At 35.6% G+C, this 23,237-nt stretch overlaps 1 long non-coding RNA gene across 1 annotated transcript in view; it reads right to left on the bottom strand.

Annotated features, from left to right (window-relative positions):
* Positions 1 to 824: 824 nt before the first annotated feature.
* Positions 825 to 23,237, bottom strand: part of LOC140847494 (uncharacterized) — a 358,087-nt gene continuing 335,674 nt past the window's right edge. Inside the window, exon 3 of the long non-coding RNA XR_012127558.1 lies at positions 825 to 935. This is a non-coding gene — a long non-coding RNA (uncharacterized lncRNA). The remainder of the gene's footprint in view (positions 936 to 23,237) is intronic.

Here is a 23,237-nt window from a genome sequence, read left to right as displayed (position 1 = left end):
AGAAATATTTTAACTGCAATAATAGTTTGTAAGAACAACATTACTGAAATGTAATGAATATGAAGAACAACAACTTCTCAAAGAATCCTGGAGCCGTATGGTAAAAATCATTTGTAACAAGATGTAAGAGACAGAAATAAATTGTTGTTGGGATGAGCAGCCTACAAAAAAGCACTCCACAGAAACTACCATACGTTCTGACATTTAGAAAAATGGAATTTATAATAAGGTCTACATTATGCCTATCAGGCTCTATTATCATGAATGATATCATTCCAGATGATACCTGTGGAATACTTTGGATTAGCAGTGACTGAGATGATTTTCAGACATGTTTGGGCACATTAACAAAGATGAATTAATAATGTTCCTAGAACATATATGCTACCTCTATAAATTTCCTATATGTACTAGTTTGTGATATCTTTTAAATTTTGAACACCAAGATATATAATGGAGCAGTCTCCAAGCAGTGTTCCACGTTAGACAAGATAGCTGACTTGTTTCAAAGGGTATAAAGAGAAAACGGACACATTTTAACCCTCTACTGCATATTAACCCTTTTGCTTTTGCGCCTTGATGATGTCATTAACATGATCCTTTTAAAAAAAAACCTTCAGGTAGACTGCAGATTTAAAGAAGAATCCACTTATGTCCATTTGAAACTTAAAAACTGGCAAATCAACTGCACAAAAGAAAGCATTAAAATATATATAAACAGGTTAATGTCTACATTAGGCTGCCATGGTCATAAATCATGTTTTGTTGTCTTGTTGCATGATAATTATATTTTACCTTACCATTTCATTGATCACAGATGATCCTCAAATTTGATCCTCAAGATAACATTGTAAGAGAGCCCATAGCAGTGTCAAGAATTCTGTTTCACAGATGATGAAACTGAGGCTGAGAATTTCTGCAGAATGCCAAAGGTTCTATGGGTAAGAGACAAGGATACAACTCAGTCCTCTGCTTTCTGATTGCTAAGGCAGTTCTCTATTTACGATATTATTTAACCATAATACAAAGCGAGAACATTTAAGCAAGGTAGAAGACTTGGGGCAAATCTTGGACTTTTGTGGAGGCTTAGCAGAAGTAACTGCATTTAATTTTTGGAGGGGTTGAGAGCCTGGAGTTTGATCCAAATTTTTAATCCGAAGTTGCTTTCCTTTAAAGTACTGGATTTCAGGATGATTTTCACACATACAAAATATTAAGTCTATTCACATATTTAACAAATAGCAAAGGGCATGCCGGAGCTAGAACGATTTACAATAAAATGCATTAAAGATCTGGAAAATAGTAGCTTTCATCAAAGATTAAAGGAATGAGATTCTTAAGCAAAGAAGAGACAGGAAGATTTAATCACAGTCCTCCTTTGTAGTCTGAATTATTATCAAAAAGAAAAAAAAATCTTTTTCTTTCTTATTACATCAAGGATAAAATGAGAAGATGTAAGGGAGATTTAAGAGAATGATGAATTTTCTAAATAAAACAGACATGTCATGGGAGATTCCTTCACTAGAGATCTTTAGCAATAAATTGAAAATTACTTCAAAATTTTTCTACCTATATTCTAGGGAATTCCATCATGAAACTCCTCGAGGTAATGAATCTGATTAAATCTAGTCATGCATAGACAGAATCCAAGAAGAATTACTGACTGGGAATATGAGCATTATAGAAATAATCAGGATGCTCTGATGGAATTGCTCTAAATTGAGTCAACTCCACATGGTTGACTTAATCAAGCCCTGCTAAGTTGTTCACCAAGGAATCAGTCAGAGTGGTAGACAAGATTCTGGTAAGAGGATAAAATATTAAATCAGTTAATATTCTGGTCACTCTAGTAAAGCCATAGAGTCCGGATATTGTGGCAGTAAGATAAAATGAGTATCTGAATGAAAATATAATTAGTATTGGAGAGAAGCATGTGGACTTTTAAACCATTAGTTTAGAAAAATTCCCAGACCTATGGAAATACTATGACTAATACAATGAACATTTGTATTCCCATCACTTAAATTTAACAATTACCAGTTCGCTGCATCTATATTATGTGTGTGTGTGTATTGCAAGTATACACACACTATATATTTTACTGATCCACTTCAAAATAAATTTCAGATTTATTTATGATACTTAAGCCTTAAATATTTCAGCATATATATTCTAAAAGTAAGAACATTCTCCTACATAACCATATATCATGATATTATCTAAAGAAATTAACACTAATTCCCTACTATCATTTAATGCCTATTCTATCTTCTTATCTTTCCAATTGTTCTCCAAACATCTTCTTTTCCTTTCAACTTGTTATTTTGAAATAATTTTAGACACAGAATAGTTGCAAAATTGTACAGGGAGTTCCCATAGACCTTTCACCCAGTTTCTCCTAATGTTGATACCAGAAAACTAACATTGGTCTGATACTCTACTGACCACATTAGAACTTAACCAGCAATGGAAAAATTTAAGATAATCATCACAGCAACATTATGATATAGGTATTATCATCATTTCACAGATAAAGGAATTGAAAAAAAAACAGCTTAAGTTTCTAACCCAAAGTCATACAGGCAGTGAATGGTGAGTCTTATGAGATTGTTCAGCTATCAAGTTCATCACTCTTCATTACACCATATTGTTTTTCCACTAATGTACACTGTAGAAGGGGGTCAAATATTTGAAAGAGGAAAAGTTATATAGTATGAAACCTAAATAGTTTATCATTTATAGCATATTATAAATTAGAACTAGAAATTTCAGATAATTTTAAACATCATTCATAAAATTTATTGACTTAAATATGTAAAAAGATTATGTTATAAAACCTTACACTTATTGTAAAAATTAGTAAAACTTGGTCTGTCCCTTCTTTCTTTTCTGTCCAAGGGAAATTCTTTTTGGTCTGTATAGTTACATGAGTGACAGTAATTAACTCTGTTTAAAATACTCTCACATTTGTAAATTTATATATATTTTTAGTCAGGCACAGTGAACATGACACTGAAAGCTTTTCAAGTAAGACAACTGGGACCCAGAAGAGTTACATATTTTATAAGGGTTGCACAGTAACCATGTGGTAAATACAGGACTACAGCACATACTTTCTGATTCCAGTAAGATATGTTATCTATATCAAGGTGCTTGGCAAGTAAGTAGTCAGTGAATGTTTGAGAATGAATTAAACCTCAGTTGTCAGCTATTTTTTTGGGGATAAAAAATATACTGCAACAAATTATTTACTTTCATAAGAAGTGTATATTGGTATATTTTGAATCACAAATCCTGTAAATTAAAAAAAACAGACTCATAATGTTCATCACAAAATACAGTAACATATAAGTGAAAAGTATAATTGGTTACTTCAGACTATAGATTCAACAAAATAAAAGTCAGTTTTTACACTGAACTGAACATTTGATGGAACAGTTTCATAGACTGCTTTGTTCTTTATTTTGTGCAGAGTATATAATGACACAATGGGACATATATGAGCCACTAAAAAAGTTTGATACTTTACTCCTTAATTCAAGTTAAACCCCACAATTATTTGAAATCTTTTTGTCTAGCCTCTCCTTCCATTTCTAGTACTGACATTTGACTTTCTCTTCTTTCAAGTCTTTTATCCCTCCCCCACATAAATGCAAAGGAGAAAAAAAAAATCACTATTTAAAATTACAACTACCTTCTAGAGAGAGGAGATCTTACTGAGAGTAATGTCTCTAAACTAAGGATGGCCCTTTTGTTCAGCTAAGAAAGTTTATAATTTTTATATATGAGGTAGGCCAAGAACAGTGTTTAGTTTTAGGATTAAGAGAAAACAAGTCTTATGAGGAAGAAAATAAAAAGGTTAGAGAGACAGAGAGTGAAGCCAATAAATTGGTGAGAGGTTGAGTACCACATGGATTAGTATGGTCTATGCAAAATACTCCATGGCTGAGTGTCCATAAGGTCCTTTAATAATAGTAACTTCTAATGTAAAATACCAACTTATTTGCCTTTTAATCAAACAATGTAACATTTTATTCATTACATACAAACACTCATTAACTGTTCTACCCACAGCAGTCCTGTATTAGTGGTCACTTTGGAAGGTGTGAGCAAAGAGAATAACTTAGACTTCATGTTTGAGTCAATTTCGTTGAAGATAAAGGCTGAAAGATTCAGAGCAGTGAACAAGAAATAGGGAGAACTGGAGAATCACAGTCAAAGTACAGGTTTTCTCCACTACTCAAAAGTAGAGCATTCCTATGAAACTTTTCATAAGCTGAAATGGAGTAAAGTGAAGAAGCAATTACCATTAATTTATCTGGGAAAGTTTTTGAGCATTCCCAAGACCCTAAAAATAACCTCTTAGGCCTTTCTGATGCCACAGGATGCCTGTTACTAATGGATGCACAAAGTTGATGGAGATAAAGCACAGATGCACACAGATACAGTTCAAGCTACAGTTGCTAGATGCTGAGACGCTGTGTATTTCCTGGGAAAGGAGCTTGGTGGCGCCACTCTTACAGCACAGGTGCCTGCTGCCTCTATTAATGGCTCACTGCAAAACCAATACAAAAATTCCCAACCATAATATAAGTTGGTCACAGGGATGGGAGTACAGCATGGAGAATATAGCCAATGATTCTGTAATATCTCCCTATGTGCTCAGACAGCAGCTGCACTAGTGGGGGTGAGGATTTAATAATATGGGTAACTGTTGAACCACTGTGTTGCATACTTGAAACCAATATAAGATTATATGTCAACTACACTTCAATAAAAAATCCAATGCTGAAAGCTATTTTCATTTTCACCTTTTTTCATAAAAGTGAAAATCCTCTTCGAATTTCTTTCATTTAGCAAAAACATACTAATGTAGGTCTTTCATAAAAGCAAAGTGGCATTACTTAAACTCTCAAAAAGTGGGAGACACCTGTACCATAAAAGTGCAACCAGTTACAGGAATTTGCTGAAAAACTTGAAAGGGTCATTTATCTTACCAAAGGAATGGCAGCTACCTAAATGACACAGATGAATGGTATGTTTTCCTTTAGATTATTTGATGAGAGTGGATACTGACAAGAGAATAGCAACAATAATTGGGAAAATAAATGTTAATTGGCCACTAGATTTGTTCACTAAAACTAGCTGTTAGACATAATTCCCATAGTAAATATGAATCAGACACTACCTCGAAAGATTAACAAAGTACTAATACACAGACAAAATCATGAATATTAAATCGACAGATACCAAAAATCAACCATATATTTTTTTCTTTTTCCTTTATATAATAGACTTCATACAGCAATTGAGCAGAAGGTAGATATTCCCCATACACCCCATGGCTCAACCACATGCATAGCCTCCTCCATTATCAACATTCCCCACCAGAGTGGTGCACTTGTTATAATTGATGAGCCAATATTGACACGATATTATCACCTGAAATCCATACATTATTTAGGATTCACTCTTGGTATTTTACTTTCTGTCAATTAGAACAAATGAATGTCATATATCCTCCGTTATAGTATCATAGAAAGTAGTTTCTTGAGAATTAGTATGATTTATTTCTTAAATGTTTGGTAGAATTCACCAGTAATTCCATCTGGGTCCAATGCTTTCTCTTTTAGAATGTTATTAATTATTGATTCAATTTATTTACTAGATACAGGCCTATTCAGATTGCCTATTTATTCTGTTCTGAGATTTGGCAGAAGGTGTATTTCAAAAAATTTGTCCCTTTAATCTAGGTTATCAAATTGTTGGTAAAGTGTTGTTCACCATACAGGCACATCTTGAAGATATTGTAGGTTCAGTTCCAGACTGTCATAATAAAACTAATATCACAATACAGCAAGACAAATGAATTTTTTGGTTTCCTAGTGCATATAAAAGTTATGTTTACATGACATTATCATCTATTAAGTATGCAATTGAATTATGTCTAAAAATACTGCACATACCTTAATTTAAAGTTTATTGCTAAAAAATACCTACCATCATCAAAGTTTTCAGCAAGTTGTAATCACTGATCACAGATCACTATAGCAAATATAACAACGATGAAAAAGTTTGAAATATTGCAAGAATTACCAAAATGTGACAGAGAGACACCAAATGAGCCAATGCTGTTGGAAAAAATGTCACCAAAATATTTGCTCAACACTGAGTTGCCACAAACCTTCAATTTGTAAAAAAACCCAATATCTGCAAAGTGCAATAAAGCATAAGGTGAAGCAAAATAAAATGAGGTATGCCTCTATTCCTGTATTTTCTAATGTCCATGGGATCTTTAGAGTTATCCTGTCTTCCTTTCTCATATTAGTAATTTTTGTCCTCTCCTTTTTTTTGTAGTGCAGCTAGAGGCTCATTGATTTAATGACTTTTCAAAGAATCATCTTTTTATTTTGTTAATCTCTATTGATTCCCTGTTTCTAATTTCATTAATTTCTTTGATTCTTTTTTTTTTTCTTCTGCTTACTTTGGATTTAATTTGTTCTTCTTTTTCTCCATCATTGTAGTTTTCATCTATATGTGTTTCATATTAAAGTGGGTTTCTTATAGAGAATAAATAGTTGGGTCTTTTTTACTGATTCATTCTGAAAGTCTCTCTTTTAAGTGGTACATTTATACTACTGACATCACGTGATTATCAATTTTGTTAGACTAGTATCTATCATACTTGCTTCTCTTTTTCTTTGTTCCTATATTTGCCTTCCAATTTTTCTGTCTTTTGTGGTTTTAATTGCTTATTTTATATATTTCCATTTTCTCTCTTTCCTAAGCATATCAGTCATATTTAGTGGCAGTGCTCAAGTTTGCAACATACATTTACAATTAACTTGAGTCCACTTTCAAATAACACTATACCTCTTCACAGGTAGTGCTAGTATAATAAGAAAATAATCCTAATTCCTCCCTCCCATCCTCATATCATTGTTATCATTCGTTTCACTTATAAGCAAACTTAACTAGGATTGGCCCTTGCATAACACAGGGGTTAGTAGCACCAAACACCCCCTCCCCCAAAAAAGGCAGTTGTTTATGTATAACTTCTGACTTCCCCCAAAATTAATTACTAATAACCTACTGTGGATTGGAAGCCTTACCAATAACAAAAACAGTCAATTTAACAGATATTTTGCATGTTATGTATTATATGCTACATTCTTACAATAAAGTAAACTAGGAAAACAAAATGTTTTTTTCAAATTGTCACAAATCTCCAAAACAATTTCCAATATATTTATTGAAAATATCTGCATATAAGTGGACTCATGCAGCAGTTCAAACCCATGTTGTTCAGGGGCCTGCTGTGTATGTGTGTGTGTTTGTATATATAACTCTCTCTCTCTCTCTCTCTCTATATATATATATAATATATATATACTGTATATGTGTATAATATATATAATTATTTTATATATATATACAGTATGTAAATATATATTATACAAGTATATAGTAAATATATCTAATCTATTATATAGTATAAGTATAAATATATATATGAATATTAATTATATATATAATTATATAGTATATAATTGTATATATACAATTTTTTATTTACATTCAATTACTCCTTCTCTGATGCTCTTCCTTTCTTTATACGAATCTGAGTTTCTGGCTATATCATTATTCTCTCTAAACTTCTTTAAACATTTCTTACAAGGCAGGTCTACTGGCAACAAATCCCCTTAATTTTTCTTTGAGAAAGTCTTCATTTCTCTTTCCCTTCTGAATGAGAATTTTGCAGAGTACACATTCCAGGTTAATGGCTTCTTCTCCCAATACTCTAAAATTGCACCAGTTCTCTTCCTGTTTGCATGGTTTCTGAGGAGAAATAGGACATAATTCTTGTCTTTGCTTCTCTTTAAGTAAGGTGTGTATTTTTTCTCCTCTAACTTCATTCTGGATTTTTTCTTTATCGTTAATTTTCTGTCATTTGAAAATGATATGCTTAGGTGTAGTTTTCTTGGCTTGTTACTGCCCGAGCTTCCTGGATCTTGGGTTTGGTGTCTGACATTAATTTGGGTGAAATTCTGTCATTGTTGTTTCAAATATTTCTTCTGTTCCATTCCCTTGCTCTTCTTTTCCTGGTATTCCCATTACCTATATGTTACATCTTTTGTAGTTGTCCTATAGTCTTGGATATTTTGTTCTATTTTTTCAGTCTTGGTTTTTGCTTTTCATCTTTGGAAGTCCTATTGAGATATCCTCAACCACAAAGATATTTTCCTTCAGTCATGTCTAGTCTACTACTAAGCCAATCAAAGGCATCCTTCATTTATGTTACAATGTTTTTGATTTCTAGCATTTCCTTTTGGTTCTTAGGCTTTCCACTTCTCTGCTTCATTGCCCACCTATTTTTGTATGCTATGCACTTTAGCCACTAGCCTTAGCATATTAATCATAGTTTAAAATTCCTAGTCTGACAATTCTAATATCCCTGCCATATCTGAGTGGGGGTCTAATTCTTGCTGTCTTTATTCAAACTGTGTTTCTTTGCCTTTAGTATTTCTTCTCATTTTTTCTTGATAGCCAGACATGATGTATCCAGTACTTGTTCTCCCAGAGTTTTCTGTTTGTTGGTTTCTGCTTTGATAAGTTGTAATTATATGTTTTCACTTGTTAGTCTCTCCAATTTTGGGGGCGGTGGGTGGTCCTATGACCTCATTTCTCTTAGGGATCTAGAAAGAGTTGTTGATTTTTCAGTTTCTTCAGGTTTTTACTTGTTGTTAGAATAGATCGGCAAATTCTAAACTTCGTACATGCTGGCCAAGGAACTGAATGTTCCATGGAATGTTGATTTTGATGTGTCCTGATCAGTTTTATAAAACATTAAAGCAATCAGTATTTATTATATATTTATACATTTATAATGGTGTTTAGTAAGTGTGTATTCAACTGTGCTTAATGAGTTCTTTAAAACCAGCTTACACATCTTTATTCCTACCAGGTTGTTGATACAGAACATACTACATACAGAAAACATTGCGTTTGCACTCTCAATAGGTTAGTTCATCTGTTCATAGTCCAAAGAATCTCACAGTACCTTGAACCATTGCATTTGTACATTTTTATGTGATATTATTTTCTACTTGCTCCACTCCACTGTAAGAGTCTGCGTCTCTGTACAAGACTACATATAGCTAGGGCTGTGTCCACCTTGTTCTTTTCTGTATTTCCCATGCTCGCATAGTATTCAGCACATACTAACTGCTCAACAAAGTCTTGTTGAATGAGTGAATAAATTAGAAAATTCTAGGAACAGTAGTGCTGCATTTAAACAAATGTTAAATTATCTGTGGCAGGTAGAAAGATAGGACAAATTGTACTGTATTAATTTGAAGTTTAGCTAGTAAATACTGAAGGATTTTTGAAAAGGAAATAATAATGAAGATCATGTAAAGGTTTCTCTTTCATGTTTGCTTCTGTTTTTTAAAGACAGGAAACATTAAGTAAGTTTGGGGTCCAAAGGGAAGAGGGAAAAGAGTGTGGGAAATTGATTTAGCACAAGAAGGTGTATTTCTCTATTTTTAATCCCAAATAGATAATAGTGGTTATCATTACCAAGCATCAGTTAACAATGTATGCTAGAAATAAAAATAAATGTGTTGCTTAAGTTTAAATACAGATCATATAAAAGTGTTCAAAGAACACAGAAGTTGAGCAATCACCATTTTTATAATGAAATATTTTTCATATATTTGAAAAACATTAACTGGTTCTCCCTTAACAATCTCATGTTAGAAATGACACATTTTTTCTCATTTGTCACCATACCTATTCTACATATTTTTAAATCAATCTTATCATTCTTCTCTGGACCCTCTCTAGAATCCCTATCTCCTGTGCAAAGGTCAATGAGTCAAATTAATCTAATATTCTCATACTTTTCAGACTATGACACAGGACATTTTTTCTCAATCATTCTATTTATCTCTTGCTATACTCAGTGTCATGGTGATTTTTTGTTCAGAGTAGAAATGTTGCTTTTAAACATTCAGTTCTTCCCTGAAATCTCTTTTTACCTCAGTTGAGACCATTTTGTATATATACCTAAAGCAAATTTCATCTTATTTGGAGCCATTTTTCCAATTTATCATGATTACTTAAAATTGCATTTATACCTTGTAGAATGTTGGAAACTGCAAATAATTTTACCCAAAGTTCTACTGCATATAACCTCAAGTTCTTTATAGTGAGAGTTAATAAAGGTGGTGAATGCTCTCAAGGCCATTCTTCATGTGTTGCTATAATGCATAATCACCAAAATTGAACTCCAAGTCCTCCAATAACTTACTCCCTATTTTTACTCAAAATAATATGGTCATCATCATAATTTCATTTTTTGTTAATGAGAAAGTCATGTGCAATGTATTGCGAGCCCTATGGAAATCAATATGGACCACATCTTTCCAGGTGATAATAAAAACCTGGTAAGTCTGCCATGCCAGGGGGCCAATCTGTCCCTTTGGGATATATAGGCTCCAAATTTGCTCCCTAACAATGCTCTGGGAAGCCATGGTCCCCTAAAAATAATAGCTTGTGGTTTTCCCAAGGTATGTGCCGATTAAATAGCCAAGAGTGACAGTTACCAATTCTTTCTGATACAAATCATCCAGCTTCCTATTTGACTTCATGCAAATACAGAAAGAGACAGATGCATAGTTCTCGTCTGTATTTATTTGAATAATATGTGATCTTTGCTGACCTAATTGATATCATTAAGAACAGCTGTTGTCATTTTATATCATGCACTGCAGGCTACAGGTGAAATTCAAATAAATGGCACCTATCTACTCTGCCTTTGCATCAAATAATCAGCCTTAACCAGAAGCGCTTCTAGGTCAATGTTACTGTGCAAATTTAATGAGTTGATTTTGGATACAACTGTCCCAAAATCTGTTTGGAATGACCAGGCTTATGGATTTCAAGTTGCAGAAATAAAGAAGTGTCTAAAGATCTCATTTTCAAAAGTAGTTAGAGATGCCCAAGTGGTCAAGAACACAAGTGTGTCTGTCTCACCTCAATATAGAGGCCTGTTTTCTTTTTGTTTCAAAAAGATAATGCCTCAAAGATTTTCTACCTCTGAATATACTCATCTACCATCTCAAAGAGTAAGATTCCCACAAGGTCTCATAAAAGTTACTTTCACTGTCATATCCTTACTTCATCGGGCAAAAAGTGTCATTTCATAATAACCTCCTTGTCATGAAACACTTCCAGTGAGGGCATTCTAAAGGAATAATCCATAATCAAAGGAACCCAGAGGGATTTGGTAATGTACAGTCAGAGAGATTTTCTGTCCAATTCATGAAGTTGGAATAAAGCAAAATTAAGTGCTCTATGTTAATCTGTAGATTGAGTCTATGGCATTGTTTCTGGGGAAATAAAGGGTGAGAGTTGGATTGCAATGTCAGCAATGACTTTTGGAAGGTTTCATTTCATAGTCTACTCTGTTTGTCAGATAATAAATCTCTGATACAGATAAGTAGGAGTGTGACCTGATACATCCCTTTAAATTGTGGTTTAAATTATGTGTGTGACATTCTGGAGTATTTTTATATCAGAAGAGATTTGTGATTATGTGTATTAGTAATTGGTCCTATAATCATAATAATTTATGTGGTATGAAAAGAATGCATTCTTTTCCTTTTCCCAGCAAAGGAAATGTCAATGCATAAAAAATAGAGATGTCAGGCCCTGTTGCATTTCTGCTCTCTGACTCCTTCTTTCCCCACAAAGGAGGCCGACCACATTGTCAGGCTGGTACTCACTGGCTACAGGGTCAGGTCACCGTATCTTCAAAGTCCCTCAAATCTGCTCAACTATGTAAGTTCCCAACTGGAATTAGTCTTTCATTCTGGTCCTTCAGGTTGAGCCTCAGCTGGACTTCTGGGACTCAGGACCAGACTCAGTATTGAAACCAGAACCCAGCAGTGGAGGCAAAAGGCCCCAATGCCAGGAGACATAAGAATGCCACCCGATTCCTAAAGACTAAAATTAGCATCTCAGTACTTTGAGCAGTTTGGTGACTGCTTAAAACATTGCTCTCAATTTTGGGTACACATTGGAATCTTCTGGAGAGATTTAAAAATATACTGATGCATAGAACCTCTCACATTTTAACTAAATTGGAATCTCTGGAGGGTATTCCCAAGGCAGCTGTGCTTTTAAAATGGTCTCAGGAATTTTAATGCGCATCTAGAGCGGAGCCACTGACCTAGACCTTTCTCTTGTTTCAGATTCCCAAGGATATGAGTGCATTCACCAAATATTGATTAAGATTGTGTTGTGTTGGAGGTACTATTTCAATAAGAGGACACAGCTATGAACAAAATAACAAAGTTTACTGCCCTCATGGAGCTTGAATTCTAACAGAGGATTGTTGTGTTTCTAGTCTGATGGAGAACAGCAGAACCAGTCGGTTATCGCAGTTCCCTGAGATATCCAGGTGAAGATGAGAACTCTCTCCAGGCCCTCTCACCCATCAGCCACTTCTCAACCCTGATATGAGCCAGAGCCCCTAAGGATAAAACTCATCCCCACTCACCCTTCTCCAAGAATTCTACAGTTCAAGAACGGATATTCAGAATTATGGTCAACTGCTGGAATGACTGACCCTATCGTGGTGATCCCAATCTTAACTTGGATAGAGGCCTGTCACAGAATAGTCTGTGTAGGGAGATATTTTGTCAAGAACTATCATATAATGCTTGGTAGTGTTCATATGAAACATAAATTTAACCTGAAGTTACCTTCTTAACTTTTACCACTCAACATCTCTGAACTTGTCACCAAGAAAGATATATTCTTTAACCCTTAACCCATGCTAAATAATTAATGATAATGCTTTAGAAGATCTTTGATCTTTAAATGACTTATCATAAAAATGATAATAATATCTACTTGAAAGACTGTTGTATTAAATGAGATCTTTCTTGAACTCCTCAGCCTAACATTCAAGATGCTCCATAACCTCCTACAATCTAATCACCCTGCATGCATCTGTTTTTTTCCCTTTCAGTAATATGCAGTAAACACTTATCCATGTTAATAAAACATGTCACTGTCAGCATTTTTTTATTATAGTTAATTTATTTCCATTACTTTGTAGTAATTCATTGCATGGTGCTACCACAAATCAATTTTACATTTACCCTTTAGTCTTTTCTAAATAATGTTGCTCTAAACAGCCTTAAGTACATCCTGGTGCATAGTTTAAGATATAACCTACAGAGCAGAGGTTTTTGGGCTTAGAGTATTAGTATCTTAAAGACATATTTTTTCATTTTTTAAATTTTTTATTAAGGTATTATTGATATACACTCTTATGAAGGTTTCACATAAAAAAACAATGTGATTACTACATTTACCCATATCATCAAGTCCCCACCCATACCCCAATGCAGTCACTGTCCATCAGTGTAGTGAGATGCCACAGAGTCACTGTTTGCCTTCTCTGTGCTACACTGTTTTCCCCATGACCCCCCCACACCATGTGGACTAAATATAATACCCCTCAGCCCCCTTCTCCCTCCCTCACCACCTGCCCTCCCACACCCCTCCCCTTTGGTAACCACTAGTCCCTTCTTGGAGTCTGTGAGTCTGCTGCTATTTTGTTCCTTCAGTTTTGCTTCCTTGTTATACTCCACAAATGAGGGAAATCATTTGGTACTTGTCTTTCTCCGCCTGGTTTATTTCACTGAGCATAATATCCTCCAGCTCCATCCATGTTGTTGCAAATGGTAGGATTTCTTTCTTTCTTATGGCTGAATAGTATTCCATTGTGTATATGTACCACATCTTCTTTATCCATTCATCTACTGATGGACAGGTTGCTTCCATATCTTGGCTATTGTAAATAGTGCTGTGATAAATATAGGGGTGCATATGTCTTTTTGAATCTGAGAGTCTGAGAAGTTGTATTCTTTGGGTAAATTCCAAGGAGTGGGATTCCTGGGTCAAATGGTATTTCTATTTTTAGTTTTTTGAGGAACCTCCATATTGCTTTCCACAATGGTTGAACTAGCTTACATTCCCACCAGCAGTGTAGGAGGGCTCCCCTTTCTCCACATCCTCGCCAGCATTTGTTATTCTTAGTCTTTTTCGATGCTGGCCATCCTTCCTGGTGTGAGGTGATGTCTTATTGTGGTTTTAATTTGCATTTCCCTGATGATTAGCGATGTGGAACTGTCAGCATTTTTAATCACTGCATGAAATGGATCCACCAGAATTTGCTGTTGTTGGGTATTGTAATTGTTTCTTATTTTTCAGAAGTTTAAACAGCAAAGCACTAAACAATAGAAGTAAATCTATACATATATCCTGATCAGACCAAACACCCTTGTGAATGTCCTATGACTCCTTCTTATTCTCCTTAGCTGTTCCTCCTTATTTTGTTAAGTTGTTAACAGTGAGGCACAGTCCTCAAAACGTTTTATTCTGTCTCCCTTGATGAAATAATTGGATCATAAGGATTTAAGTATCATTTCTACACTGATAACTCCCAAATTTATATACTCAGCTCAGACTTTCCACTGTGTTTCAGAATTATATAATTTACTACCTCCTGTTACACCTCATCACTTGGAAGTCTAATAAGCAATTCAAAATTAACATGTTTAAAACCAAACTCTTGCTTTTCGAGCAAAACATGACTACTACAGACTTCTCTCAGTAAATGCCGACTTCTTCTAGTTGCTCTGGCCCAAAGTTAGATTAATTCTTGCCTCTCCTAGCACACCTAGCACAGGCTGTTGGCTCCATATTCAAACTATATCCTTAATCTACCTGACTTCCCGCCGCTCTAATACAAGGCAGCATCGTTCCCCTGCTGGATCACCCCAACGGTCTTCTAAAAGATATTCCCAGTTTTCCCCTGCGCTCCCTCCCAACACTATGTTCTCAACACACCAACCAGAATGATCCTCAAACAGTTCATTTTCCTCTGCTGAAAACAATCCAGTGATCCAGTGGCTCCCCAACCTGATTCAGACTAAAATTAAATGAGTACAGTAGTTGGGAGACTCTACAAAATCTACCCCCTCTTAAATTGTTAGTTCCCTGACCTCAGGCTTATATTATAACTTCCCCCAAGACAACCTGGCCTCCTTGGGATTTTCCTGATTGGTCAGGCCCACTCCCCTCTCAGGGCTCTTCTACTTGGAATGCTGCTGGGAGACATCTTCGTGGTTAGCTGCCTCACCTTCAGATCTTTGCTTCTCAGAAGAGCCTTCTCCAGCATTATATTGTAAACAAAGACTCCTATGTCTTGCTCCACTTTGTTTTTCAAAATAGAAGTATAAGCATCACAGATACTACATATTTTACTGATTTATTGTTTTGTATTCTATGTTTCCCCACCAGGTTGTAATTTTATGATGGCCTATTTTGATCACCGTTCTATCCCCAGCACCTATATTCACTGACATGCTCTAATAACATCATGCTTATCTTCTTTACAGCACCAATCATATTTATAATTTTTAATCTCTTATATATATGACTAATATCTAGCTCTCTGACTAAAATGCACCCTTCACGTAGGCCTTCAACATGTATCTATTGGTTGAATGACTGAATGACTAAATACCCAAATATTTCCATATTGTGAAAAACATCAAAATGTATTCAGATTTTAAGTTTCATTCAAACGGACACCCTCAGCCCAGTAGTATTTTTCCTTCTGCTTAATTTTAATTTTGTATGATTTATTTGTAATAACAACTTATTCACATATAATTAACATACAATGAAATTCTACCATTTAAATTGTATAGTTTGATAGTTTTTAGTATACTTACAGAGCTGTGTGACCATCACCAAAATCCATTTCAGGCAATTTTCATTATCCCAGAAAGAAACCACTTGTCATTAACAGTCACTCCCTCTCAACACTGCCCACCTGCCTGGATCTAGACAACCACTACTTAATGTCTCTATAGATTTGACTATATGGTTGTTTAATACAAATGGGCCCATACAATATGTGCTTTTGTGACTGGCCTCTTTCTTAGCATAATGTTTTCAAGAATCATTCTTGTTGTATATCAGTACTTCCTTTTCTTTTATTGCTACATTATATTATAAAGTCATTGAGAAGCTGAAGTAGCACTGACCTTCTAAGTTAATGACTGAGAGTTTTAATCTGTCCTCAACTATATGTAACAACTAGACACATACTTCATTGTTTGGATAATACTGCATCTTATTTATCCATTAGTCAATTGATAGACATTTAAGTTGCTTCTACTTGTCGGCTATTATTATTAAGACTGATATGAACATTCATATACAAGATTTTGAGTGGACATGTTCTCTTTTCTCTTAGGTACATATCTAGGAGTGGCCTTGCTGAGTCACATGGCAACTCGATGTAGAACCTTTGGAGGAACTGCCATACTGATTTCCAAAGTAACTGCTTCTTTACATCCCTACCAGCAAGGATGAGATTTCAATGTAGCAGCTTTTGCTATATACAATACCCAATTGTTTGTAACAAAATAGCTGCAATGATATGAATCTCCCACCATCAGTATGTGAGAGAGTTCTCATTCCCCTGGACACCCATGAATACCAGGCAATATAATTTATCTTAATTTGACAATTTTATAGCAAAAAAATATTACTCTATCATTTTAATTTGCATTCATTTGATTACTAGTGAGTTACATACAGTTTGATGTTTTAAGCAATTTACTTAAATGCTTTGTGAGATTATTCCCTTGTCTTTTGTTCTTTCCCCTCTTAGGTTGTCATTAATCAATGTTTTTAAGAGTCTTTCTATAATAAAGAAATTAACTCTTTGCCAGTCATATATAAATATTTTTCTCCTTATTGTGGAAAACAAATTCTTACTTTTTAAATGATCTGAAATTTATACTGCTATGATGTTCTGGGCAAATTGAAGTAGCATTCTTAGAAAGTCATCTTTAAGTTCTATATTCCTCTGATTATTCTTTTCTTAATTTTAACTTTTTATTTTATATGGAATCTGTTGATTTATGGTCTGAGATAGGAATCTAAATTTTTTCTATCATATAACATTTTCAAAGGTTGTAGAAGAGGTAAGACAAAAGTAATTTTCATTTTAGTTCTTACTAAGAAAGAAAATTTAATGAGCCAGAGCACGTTGTGCTCAACACAGTATAATCTCAATTAAACCAAGTAGATGATGCTGCAGAAGATTGATTTCATCTTCACCAAAGCAAACCAGAAATGCCAGTGTTGGTAATAGTGGCATTTGGCAAGTCTGATAATGTTACAATCATTTATATGTTTATTATTATGTTATTTATATTTCTATATCAGAGATGCATTTTAGCAATATCACAAAAAGACTTGGTCCTAAATGAAAAAAATGTGTTTTAAGTCTCTCTATACTTTAAAGAAAGAAAATTATAATTTCTAGTTGAAAGACTAATAATTCAGAAAGCATGCAATGAAATAGGCATTTCTGTATAGTATTGGTGGTAATATTTGTGCAATCTATTCTTCTTTCCTCACTTTATTTGAAGTATAGTTGATATACAGTATTATATTAGTTTCAGGTATATAATATAGCGATTAAACAACTATATACATGACAAAATGCACATGATGATAAGCATAGTTACCATCTATCACCATACAAAGTTATTATGATTTTACTGACTATATTCCATACGCTGTGCTTTCAGTTCCCATGACTTATTTTATAATTGCAAGTTGGTTCCTCTTTATCCCCTTCACCTATTTGCCCATCTCTGCCCCCCACCATCCCCTCTGGCAGAGACCAGTTTGTTTTCTGTATTTATGAGTCGATTCCTAATTTTTTTTTGCTCATTTATTTATTTTGTCTTTTAGATTACATATATAAGTAAATCATATGGTATTTGCCATTTTCTGTCTAATTTATTTCATTTAGTGTATTACCCTCTCGATCCATCCACATTGTGTGAATGGCAAGCTTTCTTTTTTATGGCCGAATAGTATTCCATTGAAATATATATACCACATTGTCTTTATCCATTCATCTATGTATGGACACTTAGGTTGTTTCCATACCTTGGCTATTATAAATAGTGCTGCAATGAACATAGGGGTGCATATATCTTTTCAAATTAGTGTTTTTGTTTTCTTCCAGTAAATACCCAGCAATGGAATTACTGGGTCATATGGTATTTCTACTTGGAATTTTTTGAGAAACTTCCATTCTGTTTTCCATAGTGGCTACACCAATTGGCACTCCACTAACAGTGCATGAGGGTTCCTTTTTCTCCACACTCTCACCGACACATTATTTCTTGTCTTTTTTTTGTTACAAGCCATTCTGACTGCTGTGATGTGATATCTCACTGTGGTTTTGATTTGTTTCCCTGATGATTACTGATGTGGAGCATCTTATCATGTATCTGTTGGCCATGTGTATGTCTTCTGTATAATCTCTTCTGAAATCTAGCTAGCAAGTCTGTATCAAGAACCTTAGATATATCCATACATTTTTGGTCTAATAATCCCATTTAGATTGTATTATTGATTCATTTGGCAAATATTGAATGAGTACCTATCATGTATTAGACTCTCTGAGAAGGTCTGGGAACATGGTGACCCCTGCCTTTATGGAACTTATATTCTAATTAGCAGAGGTGTGGAGAGAATAGACATTAAATGATCAGACAAGTGATTTTATAATTATGGTGATGGTGTGTTCTAAAAGAAAACTATAGTGTGTTCAGACAGCCTATTAGAGGAGAGCCAGACCTACACTTGAGGACCAAGGAGGGCTTGTCAGAGGAAATGATATGGAATTCAGGATCTGGGAAAAGACTAGGAATTAGGCAAGCAGAGTGCAGATGAAGGGTGTTCTCAATACGGGCCCAGAGGACTGAGGCAAGTTATAAGGCAGAAAGGAACACACAATTGGATGAGAGCCTTATGTGTATAAACAGAGTAAATCAGGCCTCTTATGAATAAATATCACAACTGAAATAAATTACCAAGGGGTACTTTCTTTTTTATCACATTGAAAGAGTCTTACCATAAATGAATATGATAATGCCTGTGGATTATAACTATCAATAATGTTTGAATGCTTAAACACATGCCATCTGGCATGTTTAAAATATTGTGGAATCTGTTCGGGAACGACCTGGTAAAAATGCCTTGTCATAGTGTGGGAGAATGTTGAGCATGCTTCCTAATTCCCATAATGGCAGCTTATCGGTTGCTTTGGAAATACGTGTGTTCCACTGTCGTCTTCCCTGAGATACTCCTCCTGCTACATGCCTTTTCTCTTCCCTTCTTGTCCCTCACTCCTTAGTTAACAGCATTCTGTCTTCCTAAAAACTCTGTTATCTTACATTTCAGGCTCCCAAATGACCTGGTTTACCCTGACCTCCCCAAAGCTTATCCAGTTGGATTTCCTAGTTATCTTTCTCTTCCTTCCTCCATTCCAACTTAGCTGAGGTTTAGTGGAAGAGAGGCTTAGGTGTTACATACTGGCTCTGAAGTCATCGCCCTCTATCCCTTCTTAATTACTATTCCTTATTAATTGAGTCTCCTATTCCCCTAGAGTCTCAACACCAGGCTTCAAGTGCGTGGAGTGCTGTTGAGTGGGAAGTCAGCAGTGATTACAGTTAATATATGGGATGAGAAATACAGAAACAGAGCTGGAAAGGGACCTTGAGAATCATTTAGCCTAATACCCTCAGGAAATGCCATCATGACCCCTATTGCCTCCTTCCACATCCTCTCTGACCTTGCCTCCCGAGACTTTGCTTGTGCTCTGAGCTTCCATGGTTTAACATTCACTGCTCCCTACTGTGAATAGACTACATACTTATCATCCCCCCCCCATCCATGGGACATGTTAAATGCAGGAACCATGTCTTGATCATCGGTGTGTTCCCCATTGCCCAGTGAAGTGCTTGAAATGTAGTGGAGACCCAATAAATATTTTTTTGAATGGTTGAATGCTATTAGTAGGAAGTAAGTGGCACTATAAACAAAACCACACAAAACTTACAACAAGCAACAGGCCATGTCTGCAGCTATACACTGATCTGGTTTCAGGCCCCCCAGCCCCTATGTGGTATGTAGGGGAGCTTGTCAGATGAGAGTCAAAGGCAAAACAACAGTTGCCTCCAAATAATGCCAGGAGTTATGTTCTTGCATGACAAATTCCTCAGGTCACTGTGGATATCCATGGCCCTCATATGCACAAGGTGTCCTTTGCATCTAGTCTCTTTATGTATCTAATCAAAATTGATTGACAGGCAGTTGGGTTTTTTTTTTGTTTTAATTTACCAAGAATCAGGGAAAAAATCTGGATATATTTTGAGTGTTTTAAGTAGGCAGATGACTCAGTGTGAAGAAGCTTGTTTGAAGAGTTGCGAACACTTGAGTGGTGACACACATCACCATCCGTGGAGGCCCACACGCGGTGGGGGATTTGATGTGATAGGCAGGACAGAGGTACATCATAATAGCTGCATAAAGAAGAGCAGGAGTGTCGGTGCGGCACTGCACAGGGCACAGGGCACAGCTTGGCACTGACATCACGGGAATTGATGTCCACTGTCCTGCTTACAAGTATTGGGGTTTATAATTTGAGACCTGCTGAATCCTCATAGTGTTGCTTGGTAGAGTTATTCTCCAAGAAATAAAGGAAAGTAATTGTACAAATGTCTGAAAATCAGTTGCTCACAATATTAGGGAGAACAGTGTGGTCACTCTTGGATGGCAGTGTGGCAGTGTTGTGTGTCAGCTTCTTATTTCTGGGAAAAAATATATATTATATATATTCCATTTGGGTTAAAGTGCAGGGGGAGATGTCCAGATGTCCTAATATAGGGCACTGATATCAGGGCATGAACACCGAGACAAAGCCTGAAAGCTTCATGAAGCACGTGTTAGGGACAGTATTTCTCAACACGTAGGAAAGTCTATATTCCTTGTGTTGTGTGTAGGGTTGGGTAGAAGGAAGATGAGAAGAAGAAAAATTGAAGACTGGTTTTAATTTTAGAAAACACACCAGATTGGAAATTGCATACTTGAGATGTCCTGTCTTCTGTTTTACTATACTTAAGACATGGGAAGAGAAGAGAATAAGCAGGGGAGAAAATAAAGTTAGATTGACATTTATAAACTATAGGTATGTTTTAAATTCACTTATATGATATTTCTAGTTATAAATTAGTATAAGGTAACATTTTATAGAATGTTATCTATTAAATGAAAAAATAAGACTAATAATTAGTATATCAAATGTGCATTTACAAATAGATACTGTTAAAATACTCGAGAAAAAAAATGTAATCCCTCAAGAAACTTTAACAAACATGACGAAGTTCTTTATATTAACAGTTTACTTAGCATACCTCTGTTAGGTGCTCTGGTACCAGTTTCCCCTGTGTGTTGGGTAGCGAAGTGGTATTCCCACACACACCACCAAGCAACTCTGGAACACCAGCAGTGTGTAGAAGTCAACTTGACTCTGACAGTGTCTACCTGGAGATGCCATCAGAGTCCATAGGTTAAGGGTTCAGTCCTATAAGATTCCCCCTGTCCCCCACTTTGGATACCAGTTGCAAGCCCCTGTTACCTATGCTTCTGCAGATTGGAGGTTCAACAACCTCCTCCTTAGGTTCAATTAATTTGCTTGAGTAGCTCATTGAACTCAGAGAAACACATTTAGCAGTTTATTAAAAGATATGATAAAGGATACAAGGCAACAGCTAGATGGTAAGGTCCTGAACAAAGGTGCTTCTGACTTCATGGAGTGTGGGGCCCGGCTTAGTGGTAAATGAAAGTGTTCTGCTTTTCCAAGCATGGAAGTTCTTCGAAAAAGGACCAAGAAGCTGTCCTCTTGGGTTTTCATGGAGGCTTCATTACATAGTCCTGACGGACCAAGCCACTGGCCATTGCCTGATTCAGTCTCCAGCCCCTTTCCCCAGGGAATAAGACTGAAAAGCTAACCCTCTAGTCACATGGTTGATCCTCCTGGCAAACAGCTCCCACTATTGGGTGGGGCCCAAAATCACCATCTTTAACAAGAAGACAACCATTTCACTTTTATGACTCTAAAGCTTTTTCAGAAAATATGGATGAAAACCAAATATATGTAGGAAATGTATTTTGGTTATGTAAATGGCTAAATATATATTTCTTGTAAATCATATGACAATACCCTTCATGGGTAACTGTGATATAAAGAGTTATAAGAAATACATATTTGGTCATTCATATAACCAAATATGTATTTCACAGGTATATTTGGTCCTTACCCACAGTTCCTGTAAACATTGCAGAGTCTTAGCTTGGGGAACCAGAACGCCTCAACGTGCCACAAAGACAGGCCCCAGGCTCCATGAGGATAGAAGCTCCTTTATTCGGGGCCTTGCCCTATGCCTCTCTTCATCTGGCTGTTAAACTTGTATCCTTTATTAAACTGGTAAAAGTAACTGTTTTCCTGAGTTCTGTGAACCACTCTAGCAAATAATTGAACCTAAGGGGGGAGGTTGTGGGAACCTCCAGTCTGTAGCTGGCAGTTCAGAAGCACAGGGAACTGCCTGGGGCTTGCGACAAGTGTCTGGAGTTGGGGGTGGAGGGCAGTCTTGTAGGACAGAGCCCTTAACCTGGGACTCTGGAGCTGTCTCTGGGCAGATAGCATCAGAATTGAGTTGAGTTCTCTGACACGCTGCTGTTGTTCGAGAATTGCTTGGTATTATGTGTGTGGGAAGACCCCCTCCCGCATACTTACACACATTGGAATCAGGTCCGGGTACCTGAATGAAGTTATACTGCTATTACTGCTGTGTATGATATTGTTATACATATATGTAGGGAAAAAAATACACCATTACATTTGATGTTGGATGGGTGGGATTTACAGTAACCCAAAAGGAAGCTTTCACTGAACTCATATGGCATTATAAATCTGCATTGATGGAACCTTAATCCATGATGTGCTAAATGATTCTCCTGCAGCAAGTATTATGAAAACATTCTTACGGTTCACATCTATATCTATCTCAGGTTATTCGTAATAAATAATTAGTTTATTTTTAACATTTAATACTATGTATCAGACACTGTTCTATGTCCTTTACAAAAATGAATGCAATTAATCATTATAATGACTCCCTGAGTGGATGCTGTTATTGTCTTTGATTTACAGAAACAGGCATTAAAGCTCAGAGTGGTTTTAATCAACTTGCTCAGTCACAGAGTTGGTAAATGGT

This window comes from Manis javanica, chromosome X, assembly GCF_040802235.1.
Source record: "Manis javanica isolate MJ-LG chromosome X, MJ_LKY, whole genome shotgun sequence".
Classification (NCBI taxonomy): Eukaryota; Metazoa; Chordata; class Mammalia; order Pholidota; family Manidae; genus Manis; species Manis javanica.
Note: the sequence above shows the minus strand (reverse complement) of the source record. Positions and strands in the feature narration are given on the sequence as shown.